Raw genomic sequence first — 15037 nt, 5'->3', positions numbered from 1 at the left:
ATCCCCTAGAGCCTTCTGACCTACTCCAAAATGCATGGGTTGTTCCTAAGCCTGCATCACAGTTATTTTCTTGAGATTTCTCTTCATTATTTTCTTGGGAATCTCTTTCCCCTCTCTCATCTTGGCTGTTCTCTTTCTTGGATCTCAAGTCTTTTTCTTCCTTGATTTCTTTTTTCGTTTTGGTGGTGCACATCTCCGAGTCCCTTCCTGAGAAAGGCAACGTGGAACCGATGTTTTGAGACCTTGCCTGCCCCAAAATGTCTTTATTCTACTCTCTCTCCTAATTAATAGTTTGGCTTAAGACAGAATTCTAAGTTGGAGATAACTTTTCCTTAGAATTTTGGAGATATTGTTCCATTATTTTCCAGCGTCCATGATTACTTTGAGGTCACTGGTCCTCTGTCCCCTGTTTTTCTCTCTGGAGGCCTGTGGATGGGTATTCTCTTTACTTCATTGTTCTGAAATTCTATGATGCAGTGGTATACTTGATTTTATCCCTCATGCTGAACACTCAGTGGGTGTTTTTGGTGGTGGTGAGAGTTGGCTGGGGTCCTCTTTGGAGAAGGCTGCTGGGATGCTCTGGTTCTCTTTATTCCCCGCAGGAGGATGTTGTGGTCAAGAAGATCCCTCTCGGTGCTGCATTTGGCATGAAGGCATGTTCACTACCATGGTGGCACTGGAGTCTGAGGTGCAGTCATGTGTGCCGTGGTTGTAGGACCAGGTCTGGCACGTGCAGAGCGGCTGTGGCCTCCAGATCCAGGGTGCAGGCATGCTTGCTGTGACAACGATACCGGTGTCCAAGATGCAGGCGCACATGGAGTGACTATGGCTCTGAGGTTCAGGGCACAGTGAACTTGCTGTGGTGCTGGTGGTGCCAATGTCAAGTGTATACAGAGTGGCTTCTGAGCTAGGGTCTTGGCCATGGGTACAACTGTTTTGGAGAGGGGAGGATGGTGTGGGGACATGGCAGCTCTGGCCCTTGGGGGGGATGCAATGGCAGCTCCTTTCAAGGCAGGGAGGACAACAGTGGCTTCTTCTCCAGGGAGACACAGTAGTGTGGATTCCAAGCATCTCCGTTTGCTGGGGTCAGTGTCAGCAAACTCTGTGGAAGTCCTCAGTGGTGAAAGCTTTTGGTGTCTCAGTGGTGACAAGGGCTGCTGTGGTCCTCCTGATCTCCCTTCCCCCATGTGGGAAGGTCCTGCTGAGGGCATCCCTCTTGCCACTGAGCTGTGCCAGACTGGGGGATGGGGTGATCCCAGGAAGATGCCTCCTACGATCTTCTATGCAGTCATCCTTGGGTTTTGTGCTCCACTGAGTGGCTGCAAGTTCTTTCTTTCATTCAGAGCTCTGCCAGTGCTATGCTATTTCATCTGCTTGTAGTTCTTTATTAGTGTGCGTGTGTGTGTGTGTGTGTGTGTGTGTGTGTGTGTGAAGGACAAGCATTGGGACTTCCTAGTGTGCTAACTTGCTGAGATCACTTCTCCTCTTTACTTTTATAACTTTCTTCAATTTCTTTCCTTAATGTTTGCTCTAGTGATTACAGTATGCCTCTTCAATTTATCACAATCTACTTTAAATTAATACTGATTTCTTGGTGACAAAAAGAAACTCTGGGGACTTTCCTGGTGGTGCAGTGGTTAAGAACCCACTTGCCAGTGCAGGGGACATGGGTTCAATCCCTGGTCTGGGAAGATCCCATATGCCGCAGAACAGCTAAGCCGACGCACCACAACTACTGAAGCCCGCGCACCTAGAACCCGTGCTCTGCAACAAGAGAAGCCACCGCAATGAGAAGCCCGCGCACCACAACGAAGAGTAGTTCCCGTTCGCCTCAACTAGAGAAAGCCCGTGCGCAGCAACAAAGACCCAACGCAGCCAAAAAATAAATAAAATTTTAAAAAAAAGAAACTCTGTACAATGTAGCTCCGTTTCTCACTACCCCCTCTTCTGTACTATTATTGGCATGTATACTTATATGTGCTACAAACCCACAGGATGATGTTATAATTTCTGCTTTGAGCAATCATATGTTTTTTTTAAGTTAAGAAAAGATAATATATCATTATATATTCTTTTTTTATTATTATATATTCTTAAATTTACTTACATGGTTGCCATTGTCAGTGCTTTTCATTTCCTTTTGTCAACTGGTTACCATCTGGTATCATTTTCTTTCAGTTATAACGATTTCCTTTAGTTTTTTCCGTAGTATTAGTCAGATAGAAACAAATTCTCTGTTTTATTTATCAGGAAAAGTATTTCTTTCACCTCCATTTTTTTAAAAGATAGTTTTATTGGATAGCAAATTCTTAGGTGACAGTTCTTTTAGCACTTTAAATATGTCATTTCATGGAAATAAAAACAAAAATAAACAAATGGGAACTAATGAAACTTAAAAGGTTTTGCACAGCAAAGGAAACCATAAACAAGACAAAAAGACAACCCTCAGAGTGGGAGAAAATATTTGCAAACGAAGCAACTGACAGAGGATTAATCTCCAAAATTTACAAGCAGCTCATGCAGCTCAATATCAAAAAACAAACAACCCAATCCAAAAATGGGCAGAAGACCTAAATAGACATTTCTCCAAAGAAGATAAACAGACTGCCAACAAACACATGAAAGAATGCTCAACATCACTAATCATTAGAGAAATGCAATTCAAAACTACAATGAGGTATCACATCACACCGGTCAGAATGGCCATCATCAACAAATCTACAAACAATAAATACTGGAGAGGGTGTGGAGAAAAGGGACCCTCTTGCACTGTTGGTAGGAATGTAAATTGATACAGCCACTATGGAGAAAAGTATGGACGTTCCTTAAAAACTAAAAATAGAACTACCATATGACAGCAATCCCACTACTGGGCATATACCCTGAGAAAACCATAATTCAAAGAGTCATGTACCACCATGTTCATTGCAGCTCTATTTACAATAGCCAGGACGTGGAAGCAACCTAAGTGTCCATCAACAGATGAATGGATAAAGAAGATGTGGCACATATATACAATGGAATATTACTCAGCCATAAAAAGAAACGAAAATGAGTTATTTGTAGTGAGGTAGATGGACCTAGAGTCTGTCATACAGAGTGAAGTAAGTCAGAAAGAGAAAAACAAATACCGTATGCTAACACATATATATGGAATCTAAAAAAAAAAAAAATGGTTCTGAAGAACCTAGGGGCAGGTCAGGAATAAAGACACAGATGTAGAGAATGGACTTGAGGGCACGGGGAGGGAGAAGGGTAAGCTGGGACAAAGTGAGAGAGTGGCATGGACATATATACACTACCAAATGTAAAATAGATAGCTAGTGGGAAGCAGCCGCATAGCACAGGGAGATCAGCTCTGTGCTTTGTGACCACCTAGAGGGGTGGGATAGGGAGGGTGGGAGGGAGGGAGACGCAAGAGGGAAGAGATATGGGGACATATGTATATGTATAGCTGATTCACTTTGTTATAAGGCAGAAACTAACACACCATTGTAAAGCAATTATACTCCAATAAAGATGGTTTTTTTAAAAAAACGGCATTTCACTGCCTTCCAGCCACCTTTGTTTCTGATGAGAAGTCAACCATTAATTGTGTTGTTGCCGTAAATATGATGGATCATTTTTTTCTTTTGCTGCTTGCAAGATCATCTCTTTTCTTTGGTTGTCAGTGTATAACTGTGATGTCTCGGTATGGTTCTCTTTGTGTCTATGTTATGCTGGGTGCATTCCGTTTTCTGATTGTGCTAGTGTGTTTGGGCTGCTATAACAAAATATCATAAACTGGGTGGCTTCTAAGCAACAGAAATTTAGTTCCCACTGTTCTGAAGGCTGGCTAGCCCAAGATCACAGTGCCGGCAGATTTGGTGTCTGGTGAGAACCCGCTTCATTGATGGCCATCGTTTTGCTCGAGCCTCAGGTGGTGGAAGAGAGGAGATAGCTCTCTCAGGCTTCTTTTATAAGGGCACTAATTCTTATTCTTTTCCAGATAAATAAAAGTGGGGGAATTTTTTTCTATCCAATTTACATGAGGTTCCACTCTCGTGGCCTAATCATTTCCCAAATGCTCCACTTCCTAATTAGGTTGGGCACATTGGGCATCAGGTTTCAACACATGCATTTTGGGGGAACACCCAAAATGCTATTCAGACCATAGCATTGACCCTTTAAGTTAATGTCATTCACTAACACTGAGGAATTTTCAACTATTTTTTCTTCAAATAGTTTTTCTGTGTCTTTTCTTCTTTCCTCTTTTTTGGGACTCCTATTTCATTTATATTTGAACATTTTACATCGTTTGTCAGGTCTCTAAGTCTCTGTTCATTTTTCTTAACTCTTTTTGCTCTCTCTCTTTTTTTTTTTTTTTGATTCCATAACTTTTATTGCTCTATCTGCAAATTCACAGCATCTTTCTTCTGCCATCTCAAATCTGTTGTTGAGCCTCTCTACTAAATTTTCAACCTCAGTTTTTGTAGTTTTCAACTCTAGAAATTCCACTTGATTCTTCTTTTTTTTTCTGCGGTACGCGGGCCTCTCACTGTTGTGGCCTCTCCCGTTGCGGAGCACAGGCTCCGGACGCGCAGGCTCAGCGGCCATGGCTCACGGGCCCAGCCGCTCCGCGGCATGTGGGATCTTCCCGGACCGGGGCACGAACCCGTATCCCCTGCTCGGCAGGCGGACTCTCAACCACTGCGCCAACAGGGAAGCCCTTGATTCTTCTTTACAACTTACATTTTTCTGTTGAGATTCCCTTATTGTTGACACATTCTTAACATAAATTCCTTTAATTCTTTGAGTATATTTTATTTTAATTTCTAGAACATAACTATAGGAGCTGCTTTGAAGTTTTTTTTCTGCTAAATCCAGCATCTGGGTCCATGTGGCATCATAATGTTGCTTTTTTTCTGGTCAGAGTTTCTTGTTTCTTTGTGTGTCTAGTAATTTCTAGCTGAAAATTGGACATTGCCGTAAATTGTTTTATATCTGAATTCTGTTTCTTTTGGCTGAAAGGTGTGTTTTGCTTTTATTAACTTTTCTGCACTTGAATTGCAAAGGTGGTCTCCTCCATGGTGTGCAGCCATTGATATCACCGTGTAGTTTTTACTTTTAGTAATTTACTTTGTTTTTTAGTCTGGCTCCCTAAGGGTATTCCCTTTTTGTGCACTATTTAATTTGGAGAGAGGTTACGCTCAGCAACCTTGAACATGTGAGCCTTCTACCTTCCGCTGCCCAAGCTGTGTATGGCTGGAGGAACAAATTCAAATCTACAGTAAGTCCTTAGGTTTCCTTTGGTTTTCATTTTTTGCTGGACTCTTTCTGGTCTCTGTGACTCGTGTGTTTTTTTTTTTTTTTTGCGGTACACGGGCCTCTCACTGTTGCGGCCTCTCCCGTTGTGGAGCACAGGCTCCGGACGCACAGGCTCAGTGGCCATGGCTCACGGGTGCAGCCGCTCCATGGCATGTGGGATCCTCCCTGACCGGGGCACGAACCCGTGTCCCCTGCAGCGGCAGGCGGACCCTCAACCACTGCGCCACCAGGGAAGCCCTCGTGTGTATTTTAGGAGTCAGTGAGGGACACGTGGGGAGTTTATTATTTCAGCCCTTTGGGGGCTCTCTTAACTTACACCCAGGATTTACCCCCATTACATTCCTGGGTGATCTGCAGGCCACTCTGGACAGAAGTTATATTCTCAAGCCAGAAAAGCTGCAGTTTTTCACTTTGGTCTTGAACGGATTCCATGACCTTTTAACCCATAAATGGCAGGTTTTCACCTCCCTGTTCCAGATCAGATCTGTCACCTCCACCTGGCTGTTGGTTTTCACTAACAGCCCTCAAACAAGTCCATCATTCCCACGAGTAGAGCTGTGGTTCTCATCACCCAATCTAAGGCGTGGGAGCGAGGGATAGAAACTCCACGCAAGAAGACCACAGACTCATGGCCATTCTGACGCAAGAGCAGTTTTTCAAGATTAAACACTTCTCAATTTGTGACGCAAGAGCAGTTTTTCAAGATTAAACACTTCTCAATTTGTTGTTCTGCCTTTGGTCATGTTCCAGTGCCTTTAAATGGTTGGTTTTAACAACTTTATCTGGTTTTTATACTTGTTTTTTTCAGGGGGAAATTGACCAGCTTCTCATACCACCATTCCTAAGGGAATCTTGGACTGGATTATTTCAATGTTTCTTCCTTTCAAATATTCTATTGCCCACAGCTTTTGATTTTTTCAGAAATGTACTGATGTCAGAAGGCTGGTGCAAACACATAGAAGGATAGCTCCGAATTTTGCATAAATCACTTTAAATGTGCAAAAATAAATGGGGGAGCCAGCCAGGCTGAACACCGAGCTGGGGGTTTCACAGCTGGGGTTTAATCTCAGCGCAGCCCGGGGAGCCCTCTCCAGGGTGCTCTAACAAATGTTTCTGCTAAGGACACCCCTAGCCTCACCTAACACATCTCGCTGCTGCCCACCTTCTGCCCTGCCTTGCCCCCTACCTCCCCCTGCCTTTTGCATGGATTCTGTGACTCTGTCAGGATGAAAGTAGCAGAAAGTAACTTTCACTTCTGCTTAAACAACTGAAACTCAAGAGCAAGGTCATTTCCTTGTTCTTTTCTGAGTGGCTGCTGGAATACATTTTCGGGTTTTTTTCCGACCCCTGTCTGTTGGGGGTGGACAGAAAGGTGAAGGGTTTTTTTTTCCCAGATCATGTAAAAACCAGCTTACCTGAACTCCCTGCCCTGCAAACTTCTCACATCCCCTCTCACCCTCACCTTGAATAGATCAGTCTGAGTTTGAGGAAATGGATTTTCTCTTTAGAAAGGTAGATTTCCTGCTCCCTGCTGTACTCTCTGTATCCTTGGGTCCAAGTCTATAAAAGTTCTTCAAAACCCACAGATTAAAAAAAAAATTAGATGTAATTCAGGCAGCGTCACTGGACCCTTGGTTAGTAAAAGACTCAACCCAGGTGTCTGCCTCTGAGAATTTGCAGGATCCTTAGTGATAAACCATGTTCAAGGCCGTCCCCTTGGTAACATCCCCCAATAATCCCTGATGGAGTTATTGTTCCTGCCTCTGTTCTAATAATGTGCCTTGTTGAGGCGTCTATGGCTGCACTTACCACATCCCATGATACTTGTCTGTCTACCAGACCCCTTCCCAGGCTCCTTAGACTGAGTCCCTCAGAGGAGAGCCGTGCCTATTATATCTGTATCCCTAGCCTCTGGTGTGTGCTTAGAGCGAACGATCACCAAAGTCTGTTGTGTTAACTGAATTGAAATAACAAGACTGAATCATTTCATCTCAAACAGTAACTTTTAAAGCATAAGCTTGGGAGTCCTTGAACTTGTGTTTAAATGTTTAGGTCCAACTCTCGGGTGTCAGGAAGTGAATACAAAAATAATAACACCTGTGATTCAGTGAGCACAGCTGGTTCTGGGCCCTGTTCTGGGCCTTTTGCTCTCAAGGATAGAAGAAGACAAAGAAGTTTTTTTTAAAGGATCAGATTTGGGACTTAGATTAGGCATAGTCACATCAGCTACCAGTTATTTGGAGCTCACTACGTGCTAAGTACTGTAATAGAGACTTTTTATACATTAATCCATTTATTCTCACAAAAAACCTTTTGGAAGAAATGAAGCAGACTGTTTCCAAGGAGCCTTAGAACCCACGAACTCCATGTTTCTGCTGCTGATGCCATGAACATCTGTCAAAAAGCTCTTTCCTACCGGGAACTCGCAGAGAATTACTGTCTTTGTCCTAAAATCCAAGGAGAGAAACTCCATAAGGAAGCTGAAATTCTGGACTGTGGTCCCAGGGCAGGAGTAGAAGAAGACCTGTCTAAATTCTATCCCTGCCGCACCCTCACTGAGGTTCCCAGACATAAAGGCAGGAGAGGAAACCACCCATTGGCTCCCTTTTGTCTGTGCGTCAGAAAGCAGGTGTCCAGTGGCTCACCATGTCTGGCTGGACCAGCAAAGTCTCCAGAGGTCATCTCAGCAACCTTCTTGGTCCCATCAGTCCCTCCGCCAATGTGGTACAGGACAGCACCTCACCACTCTGGGTGTTAGGGCCCTTCCCCATCACCTGCATCATTCTCGGTTCCTCTGAGTTTTCACAGCTGAGTGAAATAGCACAATTGAAGAGGCTCTGAGATCAAAATCAAGGACTGGCTAGGGTGCTAGAAACGAGGGAATTAGCTGATTCTGTGCCGCCTCTCACTCATTCTGTCGTTTGTGCTCTTAGTATCCCATGGGCTAGGTATTGTCAGGACTATCTGGAAGACAAGAAAAAAACAGCAAGCCTGGGAGAATGGCCACCCTGCCCACCCAGACGGCACAAGGCAGCAGAGCCCAGGCTCCTTCTTGCCTTGAAGACAAACACTGCAAAGCAGAGCGAAGTACCTTGCCGAGTTAGCTTGGAGGTTACTAACTCTGCCAGGCTTTGCTGCAGGAAAAACAACATCTGTGTTGTTCAATCAAAACCCCATGAGAAAATTTCCCAGTGGCCGAGGGACATTGTTACCGATGCGGCCCAGGCCCAGAGAAAGACCAGCTGCTTGTGGTCCTTCCTCGCAGGCTTTTCCTGGACCCAGTGAGCCCACGGAAGCTTTTGAAGGGCTTGGCGGGAGGGGCGGGGCTCCTTGGGGGCAGCTGTGACCACAGACCGGGGAGCCTGCCACCTCGGCCGGGTGATTGCCATCGTCAGCAGGAAGCTACGAGCTACTGAACGGATTGAGACACCTGGGATGGACTCCTGTTTTAGGATTGCTTCCGAGCTGCTGGCTGTAGCTGGAAGGACACTGCCCCACAAGGCGCGGGGATCTGAAGAGCTATGGTGAGCGGCCGCTGAGCATTGCCAAGGTAAGATGCATCTTCTGCCTTCCCGACCGTCTCATTTCCTCAAACGGTGCCAACAGTGCCCGGAGGCCTGTGGGTGGGAGACCGGGCAGGAACATTGCTATGGGGGTTATGGGCGGAGAGAGAAGACATTCTTAGGATCCGGGCCGCAGCTATGAACAGATTGCCCTGTTGTTTGTTCATTTCTGTTTTAGAGAGATGTTTGATTTATAAAAGTTCATCCATCCAGGGTAGATTCTGTTTCTCAGGCTTTCTAAGCTGGAAAAGGTGGTAAATGTGCCACAGAGGAAAGAGAGGAGGAGGCTGGGCCGGGTGGTGGCGAGATACGTGGGCACTCACGGCAGCTGTGGGCTCCAGGCAAGAGCCTCCCTATAAGCGAGAGTAAAGGTACCACGGTGCAGAGCTGATGGAGGCCAGCGGTGACGCATGGGAGCGTCTGGCTCCAGGTCAACAACTGGCTGTTGCTTTTGTTTCATTTTGGGTTTTTTTTTTTTAAATAAGGTTTTCCATTTTTCAGACATGTGGGGGTAGGGTGATGGAATAGGTTTAACGATGGCCTTTTGGGCTAAGAGATCTATTTGGCCAACTGTGAAAAGGAAAGAACAGTTGACAACATATTTTGAAAGGATTTTAAACATTCTAGGATTTTGACAACTTTTCTAGTCATTTCCCAACTGTGTTCACCGCTGTGTTTAGCCTCAACTGCCCACATTACCAATGAACTAAAGAGTTATCACCGCGTTTCCGTAGTTATAGAGAATTCCATATAATATATGTTGATACTCCTCCCTCCCGGAAGGGAGCTTGATTCCCCTCAGCTTAAGTGAGAACTGGACTTAGTAGAGTGTATGGAAAGCGAAAAACGGTAACACTATAGTGGAGAATCCTGGCCACAAAGTTAACATCTCCAGGGATAAGTCATATTGTATTTATTGCGTAACTTTGTCTGCAAGGAGGAAAGTACTTCACCTGTGTGCTATTCTTCCCCCAAACCCATAATCCCAGTCTAGTCATAAGAAAACGTCAGACAAACCCAAATTGAGGGACAGTCTACAGACTATTTGACCTTCTAGATTGTCAAGGTCATGACAAATGAGTAAAGATGGGGAAACCGTCACACATCAGAGGAGAGGAAGGAGACATGACAACTAAATCCAGAATTCATATCCGGGCTGGATTGGATTCCGGACCAACAACAACCTCAAAGTCATCAGTGAAAAACAGGTGAAGTCTAAATAAAGTCTGGAGTCTAATGACTATCATTGTGCCTTTCTTAGTTCTAGCAAATGTACCATGGTTAGGAAAGAAGCCAACATTAGGGGAAGCTGGGTGAAGGATGTATGGGAAGTCTCTATCCTCTTGGATAGAAGTCTCTATCGCCTTGGAGCTCCCCACCTTATTCCCAGAAAGCTCCTTATTTCCCTCTCTTCATGGTATTTCTCATGATTCATTTATTTTTTCATGCAGCACACATTTTTTGAGCCCTCACTCTGTGTCAGGGGACTTAGGGCCGACACCCCACCTCTGTCTCCTAGCAGAGCTCACTGCGCTGGTTCAGGCTCCTGGGCCCCCAGCACATGCCTAGCTACCCACAACTGGCCCCTCACCAGTGAGGAAGTAGGAGGCCGAGCATGGAGGCCAGGGAGGGCCCAGACCCAGCATGGAATACCCGCTGAACTCTGCCATCCTGAGCTCAGCCATCCCCACAGAATCTGTGGTCAGCCGAGCAGCAGTGAGCTGTGCTGGCCGACGCTCTCCCGTGAGCGGAGCATCTCCAGAGGGATACAGAGCGGAACTGGGACTCTCGAAGAGCCAGCTCCTGCACTGCCCTAGAATCTGCAGTATCCAGATGAGACCACTAGGGGCAGCATCCTTGCTTGTAAGGGGCAGGTGTTTGGAAAGGTACCAGGGAGACAGAGAAGCCTGACCTCCTCAACACACACACACACACACACACACACACACACACACGCACGCACGCACACCCCACAGGCCCGGCAGAGCAGGTGTGCCCTTGTTTGAAGGTAATATCTCAGCCGGATTAGAGAAACGCTGCGGAAGCAGATGAGAAAGAAGAAAGAATTATGAAGCTGTGGGGTGAGAGCGTTTAGATGAAAATCACATCACTTAGATGAAGACCAAAATTAAAGAGCGGAGATTACCTTCCCTGTCATGTCCCCTGCTCCCTCCCTGCTCCTGGACCTCCTCCACAGGTCCGCACTCCTGCTGGGCCCCCCACCCCTCATCCAGGCAAGTCCCGCTTGTCCTGATTCTCAGGATCAGAAGACCAATGTCTTCTCTTCTGTCACCAGTGCCCAGACCCATCCCTGTGTCCCCATGGCCTCCAGCACATGCTTAGGGCTATTTGCTTGCTGGTGTGCTGCCCCTCTGGACCTGGGCTCCTCCAGGACAGGGACCAGGCCCTTCCTCCCTTCCCTCTGAGTCCCAGCACCCAGAACGTGCCCAGCACAGGGTGGATTCCCTGTGGAGTGGTTCTTGAGGGACAGAAACAAGGACACGTTCTTGAAGGCAAATAAGCTTAAGACATGAGGAAGAAAGCTGGAAGGGGGAAAAGCATGTGAGATTTCACGATCACCCTTAGTCACAGTGGACTCCGGGACCATGGCCACACCGGGGCTCTAATGGGGGCCCTTGCAGAAGGAGATGGGTGTCACTAGGTCTTCAGCATGTTCTGCTCCTGCAAGGCAGAGTGGACCAGAGGAAGGTGCTGGACCTTGGGGTCAGCCAATCCTGCACTGGGACCTGGCTCTGCCACTTATGGGGGATCTGGGAGGGTTGAGCAAATGACCTAGCTCTCTGTAAAGGGGAAACAGTCGCACCCAGCTCCAGGTACAGAAGAGAGAACTAAATTGAACAAGATGATTGGAGCATGGAGGCTCCGCCATGGCCCCTCAGCTCCCCATGGGCCACTGTGTGGCTTGTGCATGCCCCCTCACCAAAGGCCCGATGCTTCCTAAAACCATGGGGGTAGAAAGAGATTATCTCGGGTGCCTTGTCAAGGCCACTGTCTGCTGACCTCTTTGCACACCTTGTTACCTGGGCTGCTGCGCCAGGACCAGGGTGAGGCAAGTGGGGCTCCGAGGGTACAGAATTTAAAGAGGCTCACCCTCTCAGGATCGCTCAGCTGCAGGGGATGGTCGAATATATTCACATGTCTGCACGGATATGAGATGCTCTGTGTTTAATGGATTAAGTCAGGAGTTCTGACCTCGAGACCACAGACCCCTCTTAAGTTTCACGGGACCTGTGAGCTCCCTGAACTTTGTGGACGCGTGAATTCTTCTACAAAGAGCATTTATGGCTTTCATGAGATTCCCAAAAGGATCTGTCCACCCCAAAATATTTGGACTCACCAAGTCCGATGGTTAGGAAGGATAATTTAATTTTATCTCAGTGTGCTGTATGTACAAGGCAGGGGAAGGGACTTGGGCCTAGGAGAGAGACAAAGCAGCCGTGGCCGAGGGGTCCTACAGCTGAGAGGTTGGATGCCTGGGCTTGTGGAATGGAGGGCCCAAGTTCAAGGTTCAGTCCTGCCACTTCCTGGCTGTTGCACCTCAGGCATGTCACCAAATGTCTTCCTGAAATAACAACTGTTTGACCTCACACTATACTGGCAGCCTCACCTATCTCAGTAGGGGACTTATACCCTTAAGTCTCATTTCTTTGTTGATAATAGCACATCACAGTGTTATAAGAATTAAACTCCAACGCCCTCATTCTTTGGTGAATTGAGGCTGAGGAGGAGACAATATTTCCATCTAGATTCTATTCAGTGCTTCATGGAAGAATCAATTCTCCGTGTAAGAGGAGTCCTTGTAATTTGAAAAGGCACATTTCACGTTTGTAACTTCTTAGATTGATTTGTACGCACAACATTTATCTTGAAATCTTGAAAAGGGAGAGCGTGATTTGGTTTCTCAAAAGAGGAAATGGGTTTAATAAGATTGAGAAACACGAACCTAGGTGCCTTGGGTGCTCCCCCTGTGTCGAGCTTATTGGGCCGAGAGCTGTGTGTCTGGATCTCAGTGCCTGGGCTGTTCAGGGAACCACGTTCCTGAATCAGGCCCGTGCACCCAGCTTGGCAAGGACGCACTGTGCTTGGCTCATACTAAAGGCTCCTGTAAGAAACAAGGCAGGCCCTTCACTGTGGCATCATTGCTGCAACGCTGAGACCGCCGCCCACCACGGCACTCAGCACCCCCCTAAAAGGAGCCTCGGGAGAATTCCTCTCAGACTCCAGACCCGGGAGACACCAGCTCTTCCAACGGGTCATTTCCCACCCGCTGCTTCAGACTCCAGGACACTTAGAGCCGAATTTCCATCTAACCATATTAGCAGCTGGGGAGCCCCATCTCAGGGTCTGTATTTCTGTGTACCTGCCTTACTGTCAAATTTGTTTTCCTGCCCTAACTTACCCTTTGGTCTGATTTCTTTGTCTACTTTTCTCTCCTGTTATTTCATATTTATTTTTATAAGTGGCCCCAAATGTTTTTGGAAACATCAGGAAATAAATAAAGAAGTAAACAAAAACAGGACAGTGTTCTGGAAAGAGCCTGCTGCGTGGTGAGGGTACTCAATAAGAATTAGCTCCCTTTCTGTGTACAAAGCATAGACCAACCTATTGTGAGATATCCAGCTGTGAGTCTATTATAGTTAGACAAATAGCCTGTTTCAACTGTCTGTTTTTACAGTTATTCTAGCCTCTATTGTTACAGAGATTATATAAAATTATTTCATGGTAAGATTCTTTTTATTCCTACCATTTCTAAAGTGAATGGGACTTTTCAAAAATAAATTCATTTTTTTAAAAAAAGTATTGCACTTGGGGACTTGCCTGGTGGTCCAGTGGTTAAGACTCCGTGCTCCCAATGCAGGGGGCCCGGGTTTAATCCCTGGTCGGGAACTAGATCCCACATGCATGCCGCAATTAAGAGTCTACATGCCACAACCAAGGATCCCACATGCTGCAACGAAGATCCTGAACACAGCAACGAAGATCCCACGTGCCGCAACTAAGACCCGGCACAGCCAAATAAAATAAATAGATATTAAAAAATAAAAAAGTATTCCATTTGAAGATAGGACCAAAAGTAATGAGCCATTTTATGATTTCATTTGGGCGGCTTTATGGGAAAGGCTGAAGTCTCCTTTTCCTAATGAGAGCCATTTCTATTTTGTAGTGTCCGTCTGTCTGTCTGTCGGTCGGTCTGGCAGACTCCCTGGCACCTGTCAGTGCTGTCAGGGATGTGTCAGGTTAAGATAGGAGTCTTCGGGACTGACAGCAGGGATGTGCTGTCACATGCTGAACCGCCAGCTTTCCGGGAAGCAAACATACACATTCACACGTATAAGTTAATCATCAATTTTACTGGTATGAAGGATGTGTGATGCAAAATTTACAAACATTAATATATACAATACCCTTTCTTATAAATACCATATAGCCCACTGATTCTCCACAGAATGCTTTTGTGGACTTTTGCCAAACCCTTGTATCCAAAGTCAAGCTATGGTTGCCATCGATGCACGTGAACTTCACTGATATTTTCATTTATGCCAAGAAGTAAGATCAGACTGAAACCACAAAGACGTGTCGGAACTGTGTGGTGACCCCCTTCTTTACTAAATTGGAAAATAGTTTTTTATTACTTTAAAAATTTTCCCCATTTTGGGGGGTGCTATTCACAGCTACAAATAGTTTTAAATGAAATCAACATTATCAACATTTTCTCCATCACTGTCTTAAGTTGGGAAAATCAGCGTAACAGATCAAGCCCAGATGTATAGCCCTTGCCTATTCCTGTGGTGTAAACACTTTCGCCGTAGCTGATTTCAAGCCGCCAGCATGACTTGGCTGAACGCAAAGCTGGGAGGCTGGAAAGAGGCGAGGTAGCACACAGTTATACTGTGTCCACCCTACAGATACTACTGATATAAGTACCTTCAGGAGCAGAGACAAGAGTAAAGTATCTAGGAAGTGATGAGGTTTGAGTGTGTATTACCTCCGTTTTTAATTATATTTTATGTAATTTTAATTTTGTACATTTTACTTTTGAATAACAATGTACTTAACAAACAGCTCACAAATACCCCCCAAATTTAACAATTGGCCCTTACAAACCAGCGTGAGCTGGCTCCAGCACATGGCTGCCTGAGAAGCAT

The 15037-nt window shown here is 45.8% G+C and overlaps 1 protein-coding gene across 2 annotated transcripts in view; it reads left to right on the top strand.

Moving 5' to 3' along the window:
• Positions 1–8691: 8691 nt before the first annotated feature.
• The window catches only part of BLK (BLK proto-oncogene, Src family tyrosine kinase), a 48438-nt gene continuing 42092 nt past the window's right edge, over positions 8692–15037 (top strand). For both annotated transcript variants that reach the window (XM_033857567.2, XM_033857566.2), the window contains exon 1: positions 8692–8857. The gene's annotated coding sequence lies outside the window, so the exon portion shown is untranslated. The remainder of the gene's footprint in view (positions 8858–15037) is intronic.

The sequence above is a fragment of the Tursiops truncatus genome, chromosome 6 (assembly GCF_011762595.2).
Source record: "Tursiops truncatus isolate mTurTru1 chromosome 6, mTurTru1.mat.Y, whole genome shotgun sequence".
Taxonomy (NCBI): Eukaryota; Metazoa; Chordata; class Mammalia; order Artiodactyla; family Delphinidae; genus Tursiops; species Tursiops truncatus.
Note: the sequence above shows the minus strand (reverse complement) of the source record. Positions and strands in the feature narration are given on the sequence as shown.